Source organism: Mesocricetus auratus, unplaced genomic scaffold (assembly GCF_017639785.1).
Source record: "Mesocricetus auratus isolate SY011 unplaced genomic scaffold, BCM_Maur_2.0 Super-Scaffold_4256, whole genome shotgun sequence".
In the NCBI taxonomy this organism is placed as follows: domain Eukaryota; kingdom Metazoa; phylum Chordata; class Mammalia; order Rodentia; family Cricetidae; genus Mesocricetus; species Mesocricetus auratus.
The window spans coordinates 39,821,367-39,842,557 of NW_024429182.1; the positions used below are offsets into that span (position 1 = coordinate 39,821,367).

Genomic DNA, 21,191 nt, shown 5'->3' on the forward strand with positions numbered 1-21,191 from the left:
CTGTCCTGTCTAAAATGAAAGCAGAAGGATGTTTAGGATGCTGTCTGGTATCAGAAGGTGTGCAGACAACCCACATTCATTGAATTAGAAACTCAAGAAAAAGAGAAGAAGTGTTGCTCTGTTACTAACAAGAGCACAGCCATAGGAAGGGTTTAGGTAGAGGGTCTGAAGGAGGTGGCAGACACGATTTTTGTATCTATTGCTTCTCTAGGATGGGAACAGGATTACTATAGCAAGAGCAGAGACGCAGCTGTGTTCTTATAGGTGATGGTGAGTGTTATTAGATTACTATTTGTGAACCACAGACCTGTAATGGTAAAAAAGTTCAAAGCCATCTGAGATGTTCTATGGATCTCCAGAAATACTCTGAGAAATCCTACACTGAGGTGATTTCTGAAACAGTGGGTCTTCTTTCTTCCCTCTTAAGAAAGGTTTATTAATTTTGATTTTAGGAATATGTTTTACCTGCATGTATAGTCATGTACCATATGCATGTCTATGTTTGTAGAAGTTGGAAGAAGGTGCCAGATACCCAGAATCTGGAGCTAAATGCTTGTGAGTCACCATATGGGTGCTGGAGATTAAACCCAGGTCATCTGAAAGAGCAGCCAATGCTCCAAAGGTTGAGACACCTCTTCAGCCCCTCCTCATTTTAAATTTAAATTTAAATTACTATAGTACACTTGGAGAGCATCAAGTGAAATGTGATTACATGATTCTAATCAATACTTTCCTCGTATAAAATATCACGTTTTAATTAATGTATATTATCTCCATAATCATAATATGCACAAAATAGTTACCTTATTTGATTTTGATTTTGCCCTGCAGTTACTCTGTCCCTGTACCCATAAAATGCTTATAAAGTTCTTTCTAAAAATTGACCCAAACATTTATTTAATCTCTATTTATATTGTGCAGTATGATATTTCCTTACTTTTATTAGAAGACTCAAATAATACATTGTATTCACTCCTTTTCTGAGTTAGGGTCTTTCTGTTATGTGAACTATCAGAAAGTTGTCATGTGTCTTTAGCCAATTACCAAATTATCTTGTGCAAAAAAAACACATAGAATTTACCAGTGTTACTATTAACACAGCATAATACAAATTTGTTCTCTTAAAGTACAAAATTGTTCTTTTAAAATGATTAATTTACTACATATTCATACCTGTATACATTTACATTTTGAAACATATAAATTGATTTGAATAAATACCCTCCATTTCCTCCACACTCCCTCTCTTTGTTTTATTTTACTTTATTTATATGATCATTTTGCCTGTGTGTATCTTTGTCCAGTACTTGTGTGCTACAGACAGTGATGAGCTTCTGGTCCTCTGGAAAAGCAGTCAGAGCTCTAAACCTCTGAGCCATCTCTCCCTCCTCCCTGTTTTTTTTGTTTTGTTTTGGTTTGGTTTGGTTTTTGGTCTTTCAAGACAGGGTTTCTCTATACCTGTTGTTTTTTATTTGCCTCTAAGTCACCCCTGTCTGCATGGAGTCAGAAGATCTACTGGAGCATGAGTAGTCTTTCAGGAACCATATCCTTGAAGGAAGCTGATGCTCCCTCCTTCTTCCCCAAAAGCTCCTCAGACAGATGAAATTGGGGGTTTCTGAAACTCTCCCCCTATTTGTGGTGGGATTTGGGCTGGACTGACATTATCTAAGTGTTATGCATTGTGGCAGCAGTTCCACCTGCTGTGGGTTCATACATGCCGCTGTGATGTCATGCCCACCAACTATTTCATTACAGATATCTACCCACTCTTGCTCTTACAGCTTATGCTCCCTGATTCCTTAGCATGAGGGGAGAGGGTGTAATATAGACATCCCATCTGGAGCTGGGAACTCCAGAGTCTTTTATTCTCCGCACATTGACTAGTTGTGGGTCTCTGCTATCAGTCATCATCTTTACTGTGAAAAAGAAATTCCCTGAATGATGAGAGACGCAGTAATGTATGGCTATAAAGATAATAGCTTAGGAAGAATTTTATCACTATGTTAAGTTGGTAGAATAACAGTATCAGATTCTCCCCTAGGACCTATGAGCCGGCAGCTAGCCATGGTTCTGGAGACCACTTTACAGTGCCAGACATAAAGTCTATCTTATGAGGAGAACTTCAAAGCCAGTCGGAAAGTTGCTGAGTAATCCCATAACATTCATGCCACTATTGCACCGGTGGGCATGTCTTGCCAAACCATGTGTTATTCTAGCTTTCAGGGTTCATAAGTGGACAGTACTGTTGACTGCTTATCTTTCCTGTTGGTAGGCACAGTACCATGCAGCACTCTGAAAGCTAGCCATTAGAAATGAAGTTTTCAGGTTAGTACCAGCTGGATTTCTTCACATCATATACAGAAAATGTCTAACTGGTTGGAAATTTTGGTGATTTTATAAATCATGAGTCATATAGAAGTTGATGACATTTCTATAATCTGCTGTTTTCAGGTTGTAGTTTTACATTCTCTCTCTCTCTGTCTCGGTCTCTCTCTCTCTCTCTTTCTCTATTTGTGTGTGTGTGTGTGTGTGTGTGTGTGTGTGTGTGTAATTCTATGTGCCCACAATGGCCAAAAGTGTTGGCTCTCCTAGAGCTGGAATCACAGGACTACAGATGGTTATGATGCATTGAGCATGGATGCTGTAGGTGAAACAGCCTGTGTGCTTTTAACAACAGAGCTCTCTCTTCAGCTCCATAACACAATTTTCACTTATATAAATATTTTGTCATACTCATAGTATTCACATTATGAAAACAACCAATAATTTCTAAAATAATGTCTTTCTCTTCTGCACCAAATAATAAAGTTTTCATAGTGTGATAAGACTTTGATGTATTATCCATTTTCCCAAGTAATTAGCTTTTGACAATCCACATAGATACATTTTGTTTTAACAAATAATTCAGTGATTTTATTTTAAGATATACTTATTATTGAAATATTCCAAATAAAATAATTTTGGTCAGGAATGTCATTCAAGCTCAAACTCCTTAAATTATCCAGGCTTTAGACCTCACTATACTGTACTTAGGTAATTAGAGTCATAATGCTAAGAAAAAAATTCACCATTATCTTGACATTTACCAAGACCAACTTTAAAATAAAGAAAGAAATAAAAAAGGCATAGATACTAAAATGGAATCATGACATCTAAGTTTTGATGAAGACATTCATAATAACTATAAGATATTTTATAAATACCTCATATACAAAGTCAATGGTGGTCAACATAATTACAGCGTTTGTTTTCAATGGTCTTTTAAGACTGAAAATAATAATCCATCAACATTTTTGCCTCTAGAATTTGAAAGATAATTAGCAGCTTTAATTAAAGGTAATGAGAGGTTTGGAACAGGGAGCCCACACAGAAATTAAACCTATGATTAATTCAATGTGCTCATCAAGTGTGCTAAAGACAGAAAGTACAGCTTTTTTTGCTATGAAGAGCACAAAAAGTGTATGTCAAAAGGTTTGCCAAGCTTTGTATCATTCTTTCTTATGAATATATTGTTGTTCAGATAGCCCCCCAACTTATGAAGCTTCAGTTTTCTTCTGATTTACTTTATAATGATGCAAAACTCAGTATAAATTCAGTTACAAAAATGCCGTACTTTAATGACTGAATCCTGGGTGGCTTCTTACGGTGTGATGTCCTCATCCAATGCAGGGAAGTGGCTAAGCCACAGCTCCTGGTTGAAAATGGATTCATGAAGAAACAGGTCACCCTGCACAGTCTCCAAGTCTATGACATGGGGCAGGTAATGTACATTAAATTTTGAGTTGTGATGGTTTGTGATTAAAATGGATTTAATGGGAAGTAAATCAAGGAGTATCAGCATTAGCAATTTCTTTTAATAAAATAAGGATAACATATATCTAAGTTCTTTTCCTTGCTATAAATGACATTTGGGTTTATGAATGTGAATGCATTGTCTGGATGCCAGCTACCTGCCTATGCTGAAGAGGCAGAATGAGAGTTACAGCAATAGAGGAGTAGGCAGGAAGTTCAGGAACCTGATTCATCACCCACAAGCTAAGTAAGCATGGGTGATGACACATGTGCTTTTAGTCTCCTGAACTCAACAAAACGATTAGAGCATGGCAAGAGTGGGCAAGCAATGCAGAAGACTTGGTCTGCACACAGTTTCTAAACATTTATCTCATCCAGTGCTCTGATTACACTAGCCTAAGATCAAGAGGCTGCTCTCATTTCCATCATACTTCTTGATCTACTATGGTCTATAGTTTGGGTTTTAGGAGTAACATTTTATTCACAGGGGAAAGTCACTCTCTTGAAAAGATTTGAACATCACCATGTATCTTAGTAGTGGTTCTTTGAAGCTTCTAGGTTCATTCCTCTTGGCTGTTCTGAGTAGTAAACCATTTGACCAGTGCTATGCATGAGGCAACAAAGACAACACAACTACAAAAACAAATAGCGAAAACCCTTGTCTCTCATTTCGTTATCAACAGAAAGTCAAACAGTTCTAGAGCAGTTATGATTACTAACATTTTAATAAACATTGTTTTTGAGAGCAATGTAATCTCCTTGGTTCGCTTTTCCTTTGTGAATTCTCTTTGATAGCACTTTCTAATTTGGATAAAGTTTGTTTTATTTATAGCCCTACCTTCTGTCACTGTGTTAATAACCTGAAAGAAAAATCAAAGTTTAGTTTAAATTTAAGACTAATAATGTTTTGCCATTTAATCTAGAAGGCAGATCCAACAATATTGGGATACTATATGCTAAAATCTACATGAAATTCACCTATTTAAAGACAATTATTATATGTCAAATAATTTCTGACATGTTTTTGAAATATCATAATAAAAAACTCTAGAAATGTTCTAGGAAATGTGCTGGGGTTATAGATAAGGGTGTGTTACTTTTATATTTAATCTTTTAAATGAACCCCGTGCTTCTTTGAGGGAAAAGGTAAACTTTATAATTTACTTCATTCAGTATTATACACAGATTTTAAATTATATATATACAAATATATATATATATATATTTCCAGAGATACTTCTATTTGTTCTCCATACCTAAAGAAATGAGTCAAATATCAAAGAAAAGTTAATGAAAGAGAATTCCCCCATGAATGGTCAGCACTGACTAAATAAATTAATATGTAATACCCCTATGTGTTTTGGGTAGCTCTGGTATATTATGTGAGGTGGTGTCTTCTACTATGGAGACTGAGAAATGCAATGTCTAGGGACCAGCACACCTGGTAAGGGCCTACTTGATGTGTGAAGAAGAAAAATTGCCCATCTGGAAATTGTTTGTCTTATTTCTGTTAAAAGTTTAAACCCATCCAGTAAGGCTTTGATGATCTGATTGTGTCTTCAAAGTCCTACCTATTGTCACAGTGCCAAGTAAATATATTGTCACAGTACCAAGTAAATCTCAGCATGAGTTTAAAGGAGAGAAATATGCATATCAACTTTAAGGTCTTTTTAAAATTTAAATGTAAATTAGAAACAAGTTTGCGTCACAAATCAATTTCAGGTCCCTCTCCCTTTCTCTCCCCTCCTCCCGCAACCTCCCACCAAGTCCGCAACATCCCCTCATTTCCACGGGGAGGGTGACGCCCTCCATCGGGGTGTCCAGAGTCTGTCATTTCATCCTGGGCAGGGCCTAGAGCCCCCCACCAAGAGTCCAGGGTGAGAGTGCATCTCTCATTGTTGGATGGGAGCCCAAAGTCCATTTGTATACCCAAGATAAATACTGATCTATTACCCAAGGCTCAATAGATTACCTAGGCCTCCTCACTGACACCCATATTCAGGGGGTCTTGATCAGTCCAATGCTGGATTCCCAGGCATCAGTCTGGGATTCAAGAGCTAACCCTTGTCAGGTCAGCTGTTTCTGGGGGTTAAACCAGCCCAGACTTAACCCCTTTGGTCATCAATCCTCCCTCTCTGTCACTGGATTTCTTGAGTTCAGCTCAGTGCTTAGCCATGGGAGTCTGCCTCTTCTTCCATCAGCCACTGAATGAAGGTTCTGTTGCCCAGATTCTCTGGACATGGTATTTTAGGATGGTACTCCCCAGGTCTATGTCTAAAATCCATATATGAGAGAGTACATGCCTTGTTTCTCTTTTTGTGACTGGGTTACCTCACTCAGGATGGTTTCTTCTAGTGCCATCCATTTGCCTGCAAATATCAGGATTCTATTCTATTTTTCTGCTGAATAGTACTCCATTGTGTAAATGTACAACATTTTCTCTATCCACTCTTTGGTTGAGGGGCATCTAGGTTGCTACCAAGTTCTGGCTATTACAGATAATACTGCTATGAACATAGTGGAACAGACATCCTTGTTGTATGAATGGGCATCTTTTGGATATATGCCTAAAAGTGGAGTTGCAGGGTCTTGTTGTAAGTCTATTCCAATTTTTCTGAGGAATCTCCATAATGATTTCCAAAGTGGCTGTATTAGTTGGCACTCCCACCAGCAGTGGAGGAGTGTTCCCCTTTCACCACAACCTATCCAGCATAAATTGTCGTTGGAGTTTTTGATTTTAGCCATTCTGACAGGAGTAAGATGGTATCTCAGAGTTATTTTGATTTGCATTTCCCGGATGGCTAAGGATGTTGAGCACTTTCTCAAGTGCCTCTCAGCCATTTTAGACTCCTCTGTTGAGAATTCTCTATTTAGTTCTGTAGCCCACTTTTTAATTGGATCCTTTGGTGTTTTGGAGACTTGCTTCTTGAGTTCTTTGTAAATTTTGGAGATCAGCCCTCTGTCAGATGTGGGGTTAGTGAATATCTTTTCCCATTCTGTGGGCTGCCGTCTTGTCTTGCTGACTGTGTCCTTTGCCTTACAGCGGCTTCTCGGTTTCAGGGGGTCCCATTAATTGTTGATCTCACTGTCTGTGCTACTGGTGTTATGTTCAGGAAGCTGTCTCCTGTACCAATTCATTCAAGGGTACCACCCATTTTCTCTTCTAAGAGGTTCAGTGTGGCTGGATTTATGTTGAGGTCTTTGATCCATTTGGACTTAAGTTTTGTGCATGGTGATAAACATGAATTGATCCGCATTCTTCTACATGCCAGCATCCAGTTATGCCAGCACCATTTGTTAAAGATGCTTTCTTTTTGCATTGTATATTTTTAGCTTCGTTGTTGAAAACCAGATGGTCATACATGTATGGATTAATATCAGGTGTTCAATTGGATTCCATTGGTCTACCTGTCTATTTTTGTGCCAATTCCAAACTGTTTTCAGGACTACAGCTCTATAATAGAGCTTGAGGTGGGGGATGGTTATGCCTCCAGATGTTGTTTTGTTGAGCAAGGTTGTTTTTCCTATCCTGGATCTTTTGTTTTTGCATACAAAATCGATTATTGTTCTTTCAAGGTCTGTGAAGAATTGTACTAATATTTTAATAGGGATTGCATTGAATCTGTAGATTACTTTCGGCAGGATTGCCATTTTTACTACATTGATTCTACTTATCCAAGACCATGGGAGATCATTTCATTTTCTGAGGGCTTTTTTAATTTCTTTCTTTAAAGACTCAAAGTTCTTGCGATGCAGGTCTTTCACTTGTTTGGTTAGTGTTATCCCAAGGTATTTTATGTTGTTTGTGGCTATTGTAAAGGGTGATGTTTCAATGATATCTTTAAGTTTTTTTATTATTTATTTTTAAGTTTAAATTTAGATTAGAAACAAGGTTGCTTCACAAATCAGTTCCAGGTCCCTCTCCCTTTCCCTCTCCTCCTCCCATGCCCTCTCCCCAACCCCCCCATAATCCCCTCATTTCCCCAGGGAGGATGAGGCCCTCCATGGGGGTGTCCATAGTCTCTCATTTCATCCAGGGCAGGGTCTAGACCCTCTCCCAAGAGTTCAGGGTGAGAGTGCATCTCACATTGTTGGATGGGAGTCCAAAGTCCGTGTGTATACTTGGGATGAGTACTGATCTACTGCCCAAGGCTCAATAAATTACCTAGGGTGTCAGTAAGGAGGCCTAGGTGATTTAAGTTTTAGTAATGTTTCTTTTATGAATGTGGATGCCTTTGTATGTTCAGAATTGAAACTTCATCTTGGTGGATTTCACCTGTGATGAGTATGTAATGACTTCCTTCATCCCTTTCGATTGATTTTATTTTGAAGTCTAATTTGTTAGATATTAGGATTGCTACTCCACGTGTTTCTTGGGTCCATTTGATTGGAAAATCTTTTCCCAAACTTTAACTCTCAGGTAATGTCTACCTTTGAAGGTGATGTGTGTTTCTTGTATAAAGCAGAAGGCTGGATTCTGTCTTTGAATCCATTATGTTAGCCTGTGTCTTTTTATGGGTGTGTTAAGACCATTAATATTGAGGGATATTAATGACCATTGATTGCTTATTTTTCTTTGATTTGGAATGGTTGTTGGTGGTGGAATTATGTGTGGAATTCTACCCCTTTTTTCTTTTGGCTGTTGGTAAAGTGGGATTATCTAATACCTATGTTTTTCTGGTTGTAGTTAACTTCCTTGGGTTAGAGTTTTTGTTCCAGAACTTTCTGTAGGGCTGGATTAGTGGATATGTATTGCTTGAATCTAGTTTTGTCATGGAATATCTTGTTTTCTCCATCTACAGTGATTGAGAGCTTTGCTGAGTATAGTATTCTGGGCTGGCATCCATGGTCTCTTAGTGTTGGTAGAATATCTATCCAGGATCTTCTGGCTTTCAGAGTTTCCATGGAGAAGTCAGGTGTAATTCTGATAGGTTTGCCTTTATATGTTACTTGGCCATTTTCCTTAACTGCTCTTAATATTCCTTCTTTATTCTGTATATTTGGGGTCTTGATTATCATGTGGCAAGGGGACTTTCTGTTGTGATCCACTCTATTTGGTGTTCTGTAAGCTTCTTGTACCCTCATTGGCGTGTCTTTCTTTAGGTTGTGGAAGTTTTCTTCTATGATTCTGTTGGATATGTTTTCTTACCCTTTGAGGTGGTTTTCTTCACCTTTTTCTTTACATATTATTCTTAGGCTTTGTCTTTTCATGGTGTCCCATATATCCTTGATGTTTTGTGGTAGGGATTTGTTGGACTTAAGATTTTCTTTGGTTGATGAATCCATTTCTCCTAGTATATCTTCAACACCTGAAATTCTCTCTTCCATCTCTAGTATTCGGTTTGTAATACTTGTATCTGTAGTATCTGACCATTTGCCCAGATTTTCTATTTCCAGCCTTTCTTCAGATTGTGTTTTTCTTATTGTCTCTATTTCAGTTTTCAACCCTTGCACTGTTTGAATTGTCTCTTGCAATTTTCCATTTCTTGAATTTTTTGGTTTGTTCTTTCTTCCATTTCTTGTATTTTTTGGTTTGATTTTTCATCTATTTCTTTGAGGGATTTTCCTATATCCTCTTTTAGGGTCTCCATCATTTTCATGAAATTGTTTTTAAGGGCATTCTCTTCTACTTCATTTGCATTGCAATGTTGGAGTCTTGCTGGTGTGGAGTCTCTAGACTCTGGCGGTGTCATACTTGTTTCTCTGTTGCTGAGTATATTTTTGTATTGTCTCTTTCCCATCTGTTCTTCTAGTGGGTGCAGAAAGAGCCCCTTACTGCTCTGTTGGTAGGAGACCAGAGTTCCCTTTCTGTGGGTTCAAGCAAGTCCAATACTCTGGTAGCTCTTCTATTCCTCGTCCTAGTTCTGGTCCCGTGGGTGGAGAAGAAGCCCAGGAATCTGTGGTGCATACTCTCCCACCTTGTCCCATGGTCCCTTTGGTGGAAGACAAGACCTGGGATCTGGGGTGCGTGGCTCCTGCCAGGATGGGGAGTTCTGTGGCAGTCCCCAGTCACTGGAAGGCATGCCGGTATGCTGGGCCTTGTTTTTTCCAACTTTAAGGTCTTTAAATCTTGAAAATGTCTTTCAACATTTTGACTGATCAATGACAATATGCAGGATGTTTTTGTATTTGTTCTCTAGACCTTGGTCAACAGCAAGTACCATGAAACTAAAATAAATTCCAGATTAACATTAGGTTTCCTCTCACCTCCTAAAGCATTTTACTCAGAAGAATACAATATTGTTTCAACTAATGTCCTAAATGTTGCAGGACAATTGCTGCATGATTTTAGTTGCATAGAATGATAATATAGTCTATGTTAGGGAGACTTTCCATAATTATTTTTATAGCCAACAAAGGTATAATGGCAGGCAAATGCTCTATCCCTGAGCCGCATGCTCAATTAATTGGGACCATGCTTTTATATTTCCATTATTCTCATATACACAAACAGCTGACATTTTGCTACAGGGAATCTAACTGATTTTATTAGGCTGGTACAAAAGTAATTGCAATTTATGATCCACCAATTTTATATGATTATAGTGACTGTCAAAACCATCTTTATTAAACAAAGTGAGAATAATAACAATCATCATATATTTGATGTACATTTATCTGTTTAAGATAAACGCCAATGTATCAGTAGTCAATGAGTTCTTGAAAGCATTTTTAGCATCCTGCTGGTTATAGATGCATTTTCCCCTGCAAAATATGATCAAGGTTCTTAAAGAAAAGGACGTTTGTTAGTAAGAAGTCTGGTGAATATGGTGAATGAATGTTCTAGCTGATTCTTATCAACTTGAAAAAAACTGAGTCATATCTAGGAAGACAATATCTTAATTAATAAAATGCCTTCTTAAGTTGACCTACAGATAAATCTGTTGGAAATTTCTGATTAATGTCTGATATTCAAGTCAACCCCATAGGGTAGAGGTGCCACCCCATGACAGTTGATACTTAATTATGTAAGAAAACAGACAGAGCAGGCCATGGAAAGTAAGTCAGTCAGTGAGATTACTTTATGACTTCTGTTTCAGTTCCTGCCTTGAGTTTCTGGCTTGAATTCTTTCAGTGATAGACTGTTACCTTGAAGTTTAGGATGCAAATAAACCTCTATGTTTTTCTTTAACACAGCAATAGAAATGTTAACTAATACAACAAGGCAAAATCTCATATTCAAATTGACTCACCATTTGAATTGTCAGTTTTATAAAGTGTAATCTTGTATCATCACAGAAAAGACTGGGGTCATTTCTGTTGACCATATCAGCTACACACCACAGTTTAGAGGGGAATCTCTTCCATTCACACAGCGTTCATCTCATTCGGTGGTTTCAATGAGATTCAGAAACTGTAGTGGATGGGATGGGCAGCAGATTACTAAATAGTGATCATGACATTGTTGGGTACAACTTTGATTTTGGAAAGATATTTTTAAAAATAAAGTTTGGGCTCTTATCATTAAATTGTCATACACAAGCCACTTTTTATTATACTGTACAAGATGATGGTGAAATAGTTCATTCTTGTGCAGAATAAGAAAGAACCACAGTTCAAACAATGATTTTTTTAACTTTTCAGTCATCTCAGTACATACCCATTTATTGAGCATTTTTACTTTTCATATTTGCTTCTAATGCTAGATGGACATTTAATAATCAATGTTGAGTTCTGGATAACTTCTCATGTTGTTGTAAAAGGATTAGCTTTAATGATTGTTCTCTGTTGATCCTTGTTAATGGTGGATGATCAGTCACTGTGCATCTTCTTTTCATGGGGAAACAAAAGATATGGGAAGTTTGCAGTGAAAAGATTGCTGCTATGAGTATCATAATACCTCACCTTAAAATATACCACAACCTAATGACAAAGATTACATGGTAATGACAGAAAAAAAGATATGTAGCTCAATGTGATAGGATATAAACCTCATAACTATAGCAGTCTAATTTTTGAAAGAACTGTCATAAACAGACTGAGAAAGAAAACTTATTCAACAAATGGGTAAAAAGCCTGATTTCCATATATAGAAGAATAAAAACATTTAAATATGTCACCCTGCACAAAACATTGGCTCATATTAGACAAAAGGCACTAATTTAAAAGCTGAAGTGTGAGAAAAAACACTTAAATATATGGGCATAGGCAAGAACTTCCTGAATAGGAATCTAATAGCACAAGAAGTGTCACCAAGAAATATATTTAGAGAGAGAGAGAGAGAGAGAGAGAGAGAGAGAGAGAGAGAGAGGCAGACAGACAGACAGAAAGAGAGGGAGACTGCATAAAATGTTTCTTCACAGAAAACTATCATAGAGTAAGCAGGTAGCTTAAAAAATGGGAGACAAACTATGGCAGCTGGCAAGGAGCAATATCTAGATTTTATAAAGAACTGAAAATATTAAACAACAAAGCAAGAAACTCGGTCAATCAATTGATGACATGAATTGAAAGTTCTCAAAAGAAAACCACACTGTCCAAAAATAATAATGGAAGTGTTCCAAATCATTAACAACCGAGAAATGTTAATTTAAATGGTTTTGAGATCACATTTAATCCCAGTCAAAATGACTACCATCAAGAGAAAAAGACTATGATAAATGCTGGTGAGGATATGGGAAAATAGAAAACCACAAGTTACAGTGTTACAGTAAAATTGATACAACAGGAGATACTCTTATTAAGTGACAAAAATATTGTGCTTTTTAGTTTATGGTTCCTATGCTTTATATAATTATGTAAAGTCATACATGTGCAAATTACCTGTATGTAGAAGTAGAACGGAGTAGGTGAACACAAGGACACAATTTTGGAGATGGGGGAGATAAAAGATGTTACAATTATGTGACGGATCAAAGTACAATAGTTGCTTATATGACATATCTTATGTAACCCAACCTTATGTTCAGTGGATATATAGCAAAATAAAATAGAAACAAAATGTAAGTGTACACTGTATAAAGTATGTTTGCTATTCACAGAATAAAGATATTTTACTTTAAGTATCTTAAGTGATAAATATTGTGGAAGATGGTTCTATTTGGGATTGCAATGAAATTATTCATGGAGCATTCCATCCATCTGGCTGAAATGTACATAACACATATAGATTAGTCTCATTTCCAATAACTTTACTTATTGTACAATCGTATGAAGTTGCAGATATTCAAGAGAAACCACAATTTGAATTTTTATCAGTACTAGAATTAGCCATATGCAGTACCATGATGCTATCTCTAGGAGTTGATCAGTAGTAGTGAGATTCGTGTCCCAGTCAATATAGGACCATGAGAGGAGCTACAGCATACTTTTCTGCTAAACTGTGATGGTCAATAGGTTAGATTTATTGAATATATTTTTCAGGTGTGATATTGTCAACTATGGGTGCTATCAATATTTAAAGCATCATAAATTAAGAACCTGAACATAATTTGTTTGTGTGTCTCCAAGTAAGTGTGTATGTGCATGTGTGAGCATGCATGCATATTTGTCAGAAAGACTCCCTTTAGCTCTCAAATAAAATATGAGTTCTGGGATTCTCAAAAACTGGATGACTAGATCAAGGAGCCCATACACAATGGGTTTATTTTTAAGCTGATCTTCCCTCCATGTTTCAAGGCAATTTCACAAACTGAATGAGCAAGCAGGCATCTCCCCTCTTCCTCTCTCCTCATGGTGTATCCCTTCCAACAGACACTCCCAGTTAGTGCAAGAAGGAGCTAACTAAGGTAGTTTACAAGAGTTTCATTTATCTGGGCCCACTTGTCCCTGATATTTTCCAAGAAGGCACATTGTGGAGTCTCCAGCAAATAAAGAGCTCCTAATATTCTAGTTAACTCTATTCCTAGTTTTCTGGAGATGGGCATGCCTGCCTTATTCTACCCACAGCCTGACTAACACTTTCTCACCCTTTGGTACAAAGCTTAATCATCTCTCTGATTCTTTTCTTTCTTTTCCGTGACGGATTTGTGTCCTTCCTTTTCATTTATTTTCTTTTCCCTTTCTATTCTTTTGCTTGAGACAGAGTCTCATTATGTACCCTAGGCTGGCTTTAAAGTCATGATCCCCCTATGTCAGCCTCCCATGTGTTGGGATTACTAGTATGCTCCAATATGCCTGGCTCTACATGCTCTCTCTTGGTGCCTTCTTAATAGTCCAGTCTATCTTAAGATTCTCCTGCTCGTTTCCATCCTAGAACCTAGCACTTCACTTCATGAAGTGATTAAAATATGTGGTTATGATTCATGAAAGCTAGAAATGAAACTTTGAGACATGCCGTGGGAAGAATGCACAAAATATCACAACCAGCCCTCCCCCAGGCTCCACTATGAATAGTTAAGCATATGTTTTCTGGCCTCCTTTTCTCTTTTTTTGGTGTGCTTTCAATAGCTTTTTCCCCCTTTTCCCCCCATACGCTCTTTGATTCTTTTATGAAAACTGTAGATGTTGGAAAATATAGAAGAACATTATTATTATTATTATTTCATTTTATCATTGTATATTCTTACTTTTATTATGGAAAACAATGGTTTGAAGTTAGCTGTAGTCGCACAAATTTTAAAGTGAGTTTCTACAGGTTATAAAAATCAATCTAGGATATGCCCTGAATGAATGTGGTCATGAAGAAAAGCAGTCAGCGGTGGTATGTAATCAAACTAGTTGGTGGCCAAAATGAGTCATTCGTTTATTTATCTAGCTATCTATTTATAATATAGTGTGTGTGTGTGTGTGTGTGTGTGTTTACATGTCTGTTTGGATGAAAACATAACAACACTGTAAGTTCAGAGGTCAGATAACAACTTCAGAAGTCAGTACTCTCATACTGTATGGGTCTCAGGGATTAAACTCAGGTTGCCAGACACAGGCTAAAGAAGAAGTCTTGAAATCCTAAGTGAATGTATGTTTCTGGAATAGGCAAGGCCATGTTGTTGACCCTACAGCCTCAAACTCAAGGATAAAATGCCAATGCCTTTTTCTGGGATGTAGCTCAGTGGCAAATGGCAAAGACTTCTTAGGTGACCAAATGCAAATGTTTACAGTGCACAAGAAGTGTCTGCTTTAACTTTTGTCCCTGAATATTTATGCTCTGAAGACTGCTCCCCTACAGAGCAAGGCTAACCAAACTTGTTTCCTTAAATTAGCTGTGTGCCATAAACCCTGTTCCTTGTTTACCTTTATGGAATATAACCCTACTGTCTTGTTCAGTTGTTCACAATAGCCATGGTAAACTCTATATAACAAACACAGTGAGCGTCTGCAGTACAGAATCTTCTCCATTTGAAGCTCAGACCACCTGATCCCAGCTTCCCTGTGCCTATCTATCTGTTCTTCATTCCCTAACTGTCCCTAGTCCTGTTCAAGTACCTGGATCCATGTTGAGTGGCACACATCAGCAGAGCCATGTCCTTGGCCTCTAAATGAACCACTTAATCACATGACATTGTGGGAGTCAAGCTCAAAGATTTCACTCATGTTTATTCTTCGCTGTGTAAACTTCCCCAATTTACTGCCATTGTCTCTGTGCAAAGCACCCTTAGATATGAAATAAATCCACAAATATTTCTAAATAAAAAATAAACAAAACAGTAGGATAAGCTAAGCATTGACCTTTGCTGCTTGCCGCTAGAGCACACTCCATAGCATGAAACCTCAAACCTCAGCATACCTCTAAATGGAAAGAAAAGTGACTGGCAAGGACAACTAATTCCCAGTGCACTATTGTAGTGGTACATGAGATCGCTCTGTCTCTCTGTCTGCTCTCTCTCTCTCTTTCTCTCTCTCTCTCTCTCTCTCTCTCTCACACACACACACACAGATAGAGAGATATATAGAGAGAGTGCCTGTGCCTATTAAGTTGCTTGAAAGCAATAATCAATATTCTCAAAGGAAATGGCAACTAAACAGTGACCCATGGTTGGTTTCTGAGTTACTAAAAGCTCCTGAGTCTGTTTTTAGAGAGGTTATCTGTTAGCTTCAAAAATCTCATCTGATAGTTTAACCACTGGAGAGCAGCAGAAGGTCACTTCAAATGAAAGCCTATGCCAGAGTATATACAGAGCTGTTTTGTTCTAATGATCTTCCTTGCCCATTCCAAGCCTCTGTGGATTCTGCAAATCAAGCATTGCTTGGCATTTTCCCATCCGTCTCTGTAAATGAAGGCATGAGAAGTGTCATGAGAATGATGCTCCATATCGTAAAAATAGCAGGAAGTCTTTTATGTGGGCATATCTAGCCCCGACTTCCAGCTCATAAGCACCACTGAGTGTCATATTTTTCTTATAACACTATCTTATTTTCACAGCATCTCCCCCATTAGCATTACTTTTGTGGACTCACTTGAAAATACCAGTGGAAATTACAAAGAGAGGGGCTTGGACTTACTAAGGAGTAGAACAAAGGCTGTATCTAAGCAAAAGTAAGGTAGGAGGTTCAAATATCTAAACATCCATCATGGGGCATGTTTTTTATACCAGAAATTCCAGAGAAGTATAGATTAAGGTGAGAATGCCCCTCTCCCCACTAGACCATTACCTCTGCCAAGTCAGGGGTCTTTCTTGCTTCTTTCATTTCAGTTTCTCTAGCATTTGGCACGGTTAACACCTATTAGCAGCTCAATAAGTGAAGAGTTTGAAACAAGTGACTGGAAAGCACATTTCCATTGGAGCTTCTCCTGGATTTTAGTTAATTCAGCAAACCCATTGACTTGACGTAATTAAAAGAGTAATAGAACCCTAGAATGAAAACTTGTGTGGATAGATAATTGAACTATTTCTAAAAGCATTTCAAGGATGCCTTTGAACACATTGTATTTCCTAAGACCTTGTTAAGGTAATTTGAGTGGGACAGGAATGAAGATTCAGATAGGTACTGTGTAGGTCTTTGTATGTCTAGATGTGTTCCTAACCATAGATCTACAAAGTAAGCCCTCCCTAGAAGACATTGTGAGGGATGTGGCCTGCCATGCAAAGGATCATGGATGCTTTTGGTCAGTAGGGGGAGCTGTCAACTAGCACTACCTGGTGGTATAACCTCTGTGAGCTTCCATGAATCAATTATATATATACACTCTTATAATGCACACTGTAGTTTTTAATGCAAAAATAATGCCAGAGACTAAATTTGATCAATTGTTAAATCCTTAGCACTTATGTCATACAACATGGCCACTACACTCATAACTATGAAACCATATCTCCAGCCCCCCAAAAATATTCTTTGAACTAATAACTCAAACCTTGTATTAACTCACATTGTTATTAATAGAGAATGAGTTATTAGATACTTTAATTTTTAGGTAGTTTTTCTCCAAATAAATTTTAACAAGAACATGGTAAACTTACCTTAAATATCTTAGAATATATACTGACAATGCTTTCATTGTTTTGTTTATAAGATAAATTTTGTTTATAAGACAAATTTTATTATATTTATATAATATGTAATGTGTAATTTTTAACTTAACAGCGTGGTAATTTTACCTAATAAATTTTGGTTAACCTGACTCATATCTTGTAATTTAGATTGAATGATAGTGTCTTACAGATAGTCAGATATCATGTTTTTTTTACATGTTTCCTTAAAACCACAATGTTCTTTATGCCCTAACGGCTGTATCCTTGGATTCTAATTTGACAGTTGGTTCTGGGTTTTCATTTGTTTTTGACAGTGTTGGCAGGATACAAGCTAAAGTCACTGGAGAGGAAACCTCAGTAGAGAAAAATGCCTTCATAACATGGGAGTGTAGGCCACCCTGCAGGACATTATCTTAATAGTGATTGATATGGGAGTGTACAGCCATAGCAGGTGGGGCCACCTCTTGGCTGATGGTCCTGGCTTATATAAGAAAGCAGGCTGAGGATGTGGGGATGAGCTGGCTATGACATCTGCCACTCCTTTGATCACCAGAATTGATTTGGCTGATCTGGCTGGGTAGGCAGATGTCTCCTTCCTCCCTCACTGTTTCATGTGCATTCCTCCCAAATCTGCATGCCTCAAAGTGGACAAACTTCCCCGAATAGTCGCAAAGAGAGAGCTAATTGGGAATGGCATGGGAGTATGGGCAGGGGTCTGTATTGGCTGTTATTAACTTCCAGTTCCAGGCAAGTATATTAAAATTCCTTCTCAAAATAAAATAATAAAAAGCAGGGAGGTTAAATATAGCCTTTGGGGACTAGAGATAGGTCAGTGGTGAAGAACCTTCACTGCTGTTCCAGAGGACTCAAGTTTGGTCCCCAGGAAGTCATATGGTGCTGTCCAGTGCCAGTGTGGGATGGGTCCTGGGAACTTGACTGGGGTGTGAGAGAATGGAGAATGGGCAGAAACATGTACACAAAAGCAAGGTCTTTTGGGATGTCCACTTTCTGATGGAATGTACAAAATATCTAAAACAACCTGGAATCTCAGAGAGCTAATTATGTACAGCACAGAGGGTGCGGTCAACTAGTCTCAATTAATAGTAGCTCTCTGTAGGCAGCAGTTGAAGTCTTGTAAACATTCAGTAGACGGAAGTTGCAGTTGCTAGTTTTTTCTGGCATTGCCAACATTTTCATTAGGATCAGAGGAAAGATTTGCCACCCTCTGAAACTCACCATGGAGAAGTCTTGCCAAATTCCCATGGATCCTAGGCATTGGTCCTTGATAAAGCCTTGTCCATGGCAGCATTATACACTCATTAAGAACTTCCTCAGCTTCTTCAAGATGATTCAGAGCTGCCTGTAACCCCAGCTCCAGAAGATTTGATACCCTATTCTGGTGTCTGCTGATATCAGCATGCACTTGAACACTGACATAGCCTCAGACATAGACACACATATGCCATACCTCCAAATCTTTCCCTAAATTCCACTAAGTGGGGTCTGGTCATTCAAATATATGAGCCTTTAGGGGGTAATTTTCATTCAAAAATACCACACACATTCCTTTTTGCCTTAAAATTGTCAGCAAGAATATACATGTGCTGTGTGAATTTTAGTCTTGAGTTAATTATCTAAGTTGACCTAAAATTAACAAAACAGTCATATTATTTTGTACAGAGTTGTTGATTTTCCCCCTTCTCTCTCCACCCAATGTACCAACTGTAAAAACAAAAACCAACAAGAAAAAACCCTCTGACTACTGTTGATGCCAAATCTATTCATAAAAGGCACTCCCAGATTTTCACCTTCAAGAGTCAGGTCATTACTATTGAAAAGAACTCAGAGAAGTATGGTCACAGAGAATGGATCAAGTTCTAACCTGAAACTAACCTTGCATTGGAGAAGTGATAATAAATCCCACACAAAGGAGGATAAAATCATTTCTCTAGTTAATGATTCCTTAACATGTCCCAGAATGTTCAGGTTTTTCATGCGAGATGCTCATATCCACCAAGCAGAAGCAGTCATGAATAGTCATAGGACACCACAGGGAGCCATTTTGTGCTGTGCTAAGTTGAGCATTCTTTAAAATCTGCAGTATTTCCTGGTACAAACCTGAAGATGTATTTGGCAGGCAGGCAACATTATTTATATTGTTCGCTCATGTATTTTCTGAGGTGAAAATCGTTTATTGCTTCAGATTTTCAAGATCCATATGAAAACACAAAAGACTTCAAAAATGGGTGGTGAAAGCTGAACTCAATTTTATAGAATTTTATTTCTTGATGTTTTTAGACATGATTATTGTAAAATATTCTGGATAGCACATATTAGTAATAAATTCCTTCACAACATGCCTTTACCTTGTTATGAATTGAGGAGATAGTCTATCTGGAAACTTAAGCACCTTGTTGTTTTATTGGTAAAAATAAATGTCAAATTTCTTATATCAACAATTCCTTTGTAAAAATTAAATAACAATGTGGAAGATCATAAATGGGCTGGGTAAGTCATGCCCCAGAACCCTGTTACTTTCTTGTTCACTGATTTCAGCCTGGTGTTAACCAGCTTAGTTGGCAATATTTGAGTAATAAGGATATAAATAAGAAAATAATAAATTATAGCACTCTATAGAATATTTATATATGTCTTTCTTACTTACTATTCTGTTGATATGAGGAAACACCATGTTCATAGCAATTCTTACACAAGAAAACAGTTGGGGCCACATATATAGTAATAAAGCAGTAGTGAAGAGGTACATTCTAATCTGTGTATACACACACACACACAAACACGCACACACACGAGAGAGAGAGACAAAGAGAGAGAGAGACAGAGAGAGACAGAGAGAGAGACAGAGAGACAGAGAGAGACAGAGAGAGACAGAGAGAGAGAGAGAGAGAGAGAGGGAGAGGGAGAGGGAGAGGGAGAGGGAGAGGGAGAGCGAACTGGGCCTAGCATAGACTTTTAAAATTTCAAGTCCACCCCCAATGACACATTTCCTCCAGCAAGGCCATACCTCCTAGTCCTTCTCAAGTAGTGCCATTCTCTAGAGACTAAGCATTCAAATATATGAGGCTATGTGTGCTATTCTTATTAAAACCACCACAATGTCCAACTTGCATATTGAACCTTCTTCTTAGGGTTCTGTGCTCAAACCATCTTGTTTCATTGCTATGAGATATAAAGACAAAGCTAGTTCTTGAAACTAGAATATAAAGTAATAGGCCCCCTTTCCTGAAAGGGAAAGGGAGTAAAAATGATGCTAGATGTGAACGCACTCAACACTGACATCCATTAAATAATGTAATTACAGCACATTTTTAAAGAAGGACAATGTTGAAGTAAGTGTGAGCTACAAGGTGAGATCATGTTACAAATAAAATGATAATGATAATAATAATTATCATGTTGATCTATTTTTATTATTTTGTGTTTTCCTAATGGCACGAAAAGCATGCCTTATTAGCAATATTTTTTCTAGAAAGTATAAATACTCCATGAAAAAACAGAACTATAAAACTGGTTCCTATACCACACATATCAGTATTACATTATTTCTAGAAAACTCATCCCTGACTGGAGAAAGATATCTTCATTTACTGAATTCTTTTCCAAAGAAAATTCATATATATAACAAGTGATCCAACATTAAAAATTCTCTTCACCTATCCTTTCCCAAACTATTCATAGCACAGCAGGCTAATCCCAGCTGTCATCCCTTTTCTCTTCTTTGGCACTGTGTATTGTCTCTCCTGTTCTGTCCTTTAACCTTTGCCTTTCTTCAGTGGCTCCTATCCGAGAGAAGTGAATGCAAGGATTTGAGCCTGAGCCCATGAATACTACCAAACTTCAATTTTACTTCCTCATTTATTTCTCCAGAGAATAAGGGCAAAAAACAAAATAAAAATTTCTGAATATTTATCTGACAGTTTTTCCTGATATTATGAAAGATCACATATTAAAAGACTAATATGTTGAGTGTAACTGGAGTTATATTGAGCTAAGACTTGAGTTTTGTGCAGGGTGATAGATATGGAT

At 37.6% G+C, this 21,191-nt stretch overlaps 1 long non-coding RNA gene across 1 annotated transcript in view; it reads left to right on the forward strand.

Moving 5' to 3' along the window:
• Positions 1–3,669: 3,669 nt before the first annotated feature.
• The window catches only part of LOC110340404, a 32,272-nt gene continuing 14,750 nt past the window's right edge, over positions 3,670–21,191 (forward strand). Inside the window, exon 1 of the long non-coding RNA XR_002382206.2 lies at positions 3,670–3,760. This is a non-coding gene — a long non-coding RNA (uncharacterized LOC110340404). The remainder of the gene's footprint in view (positions 3,761–21,191) is intronic.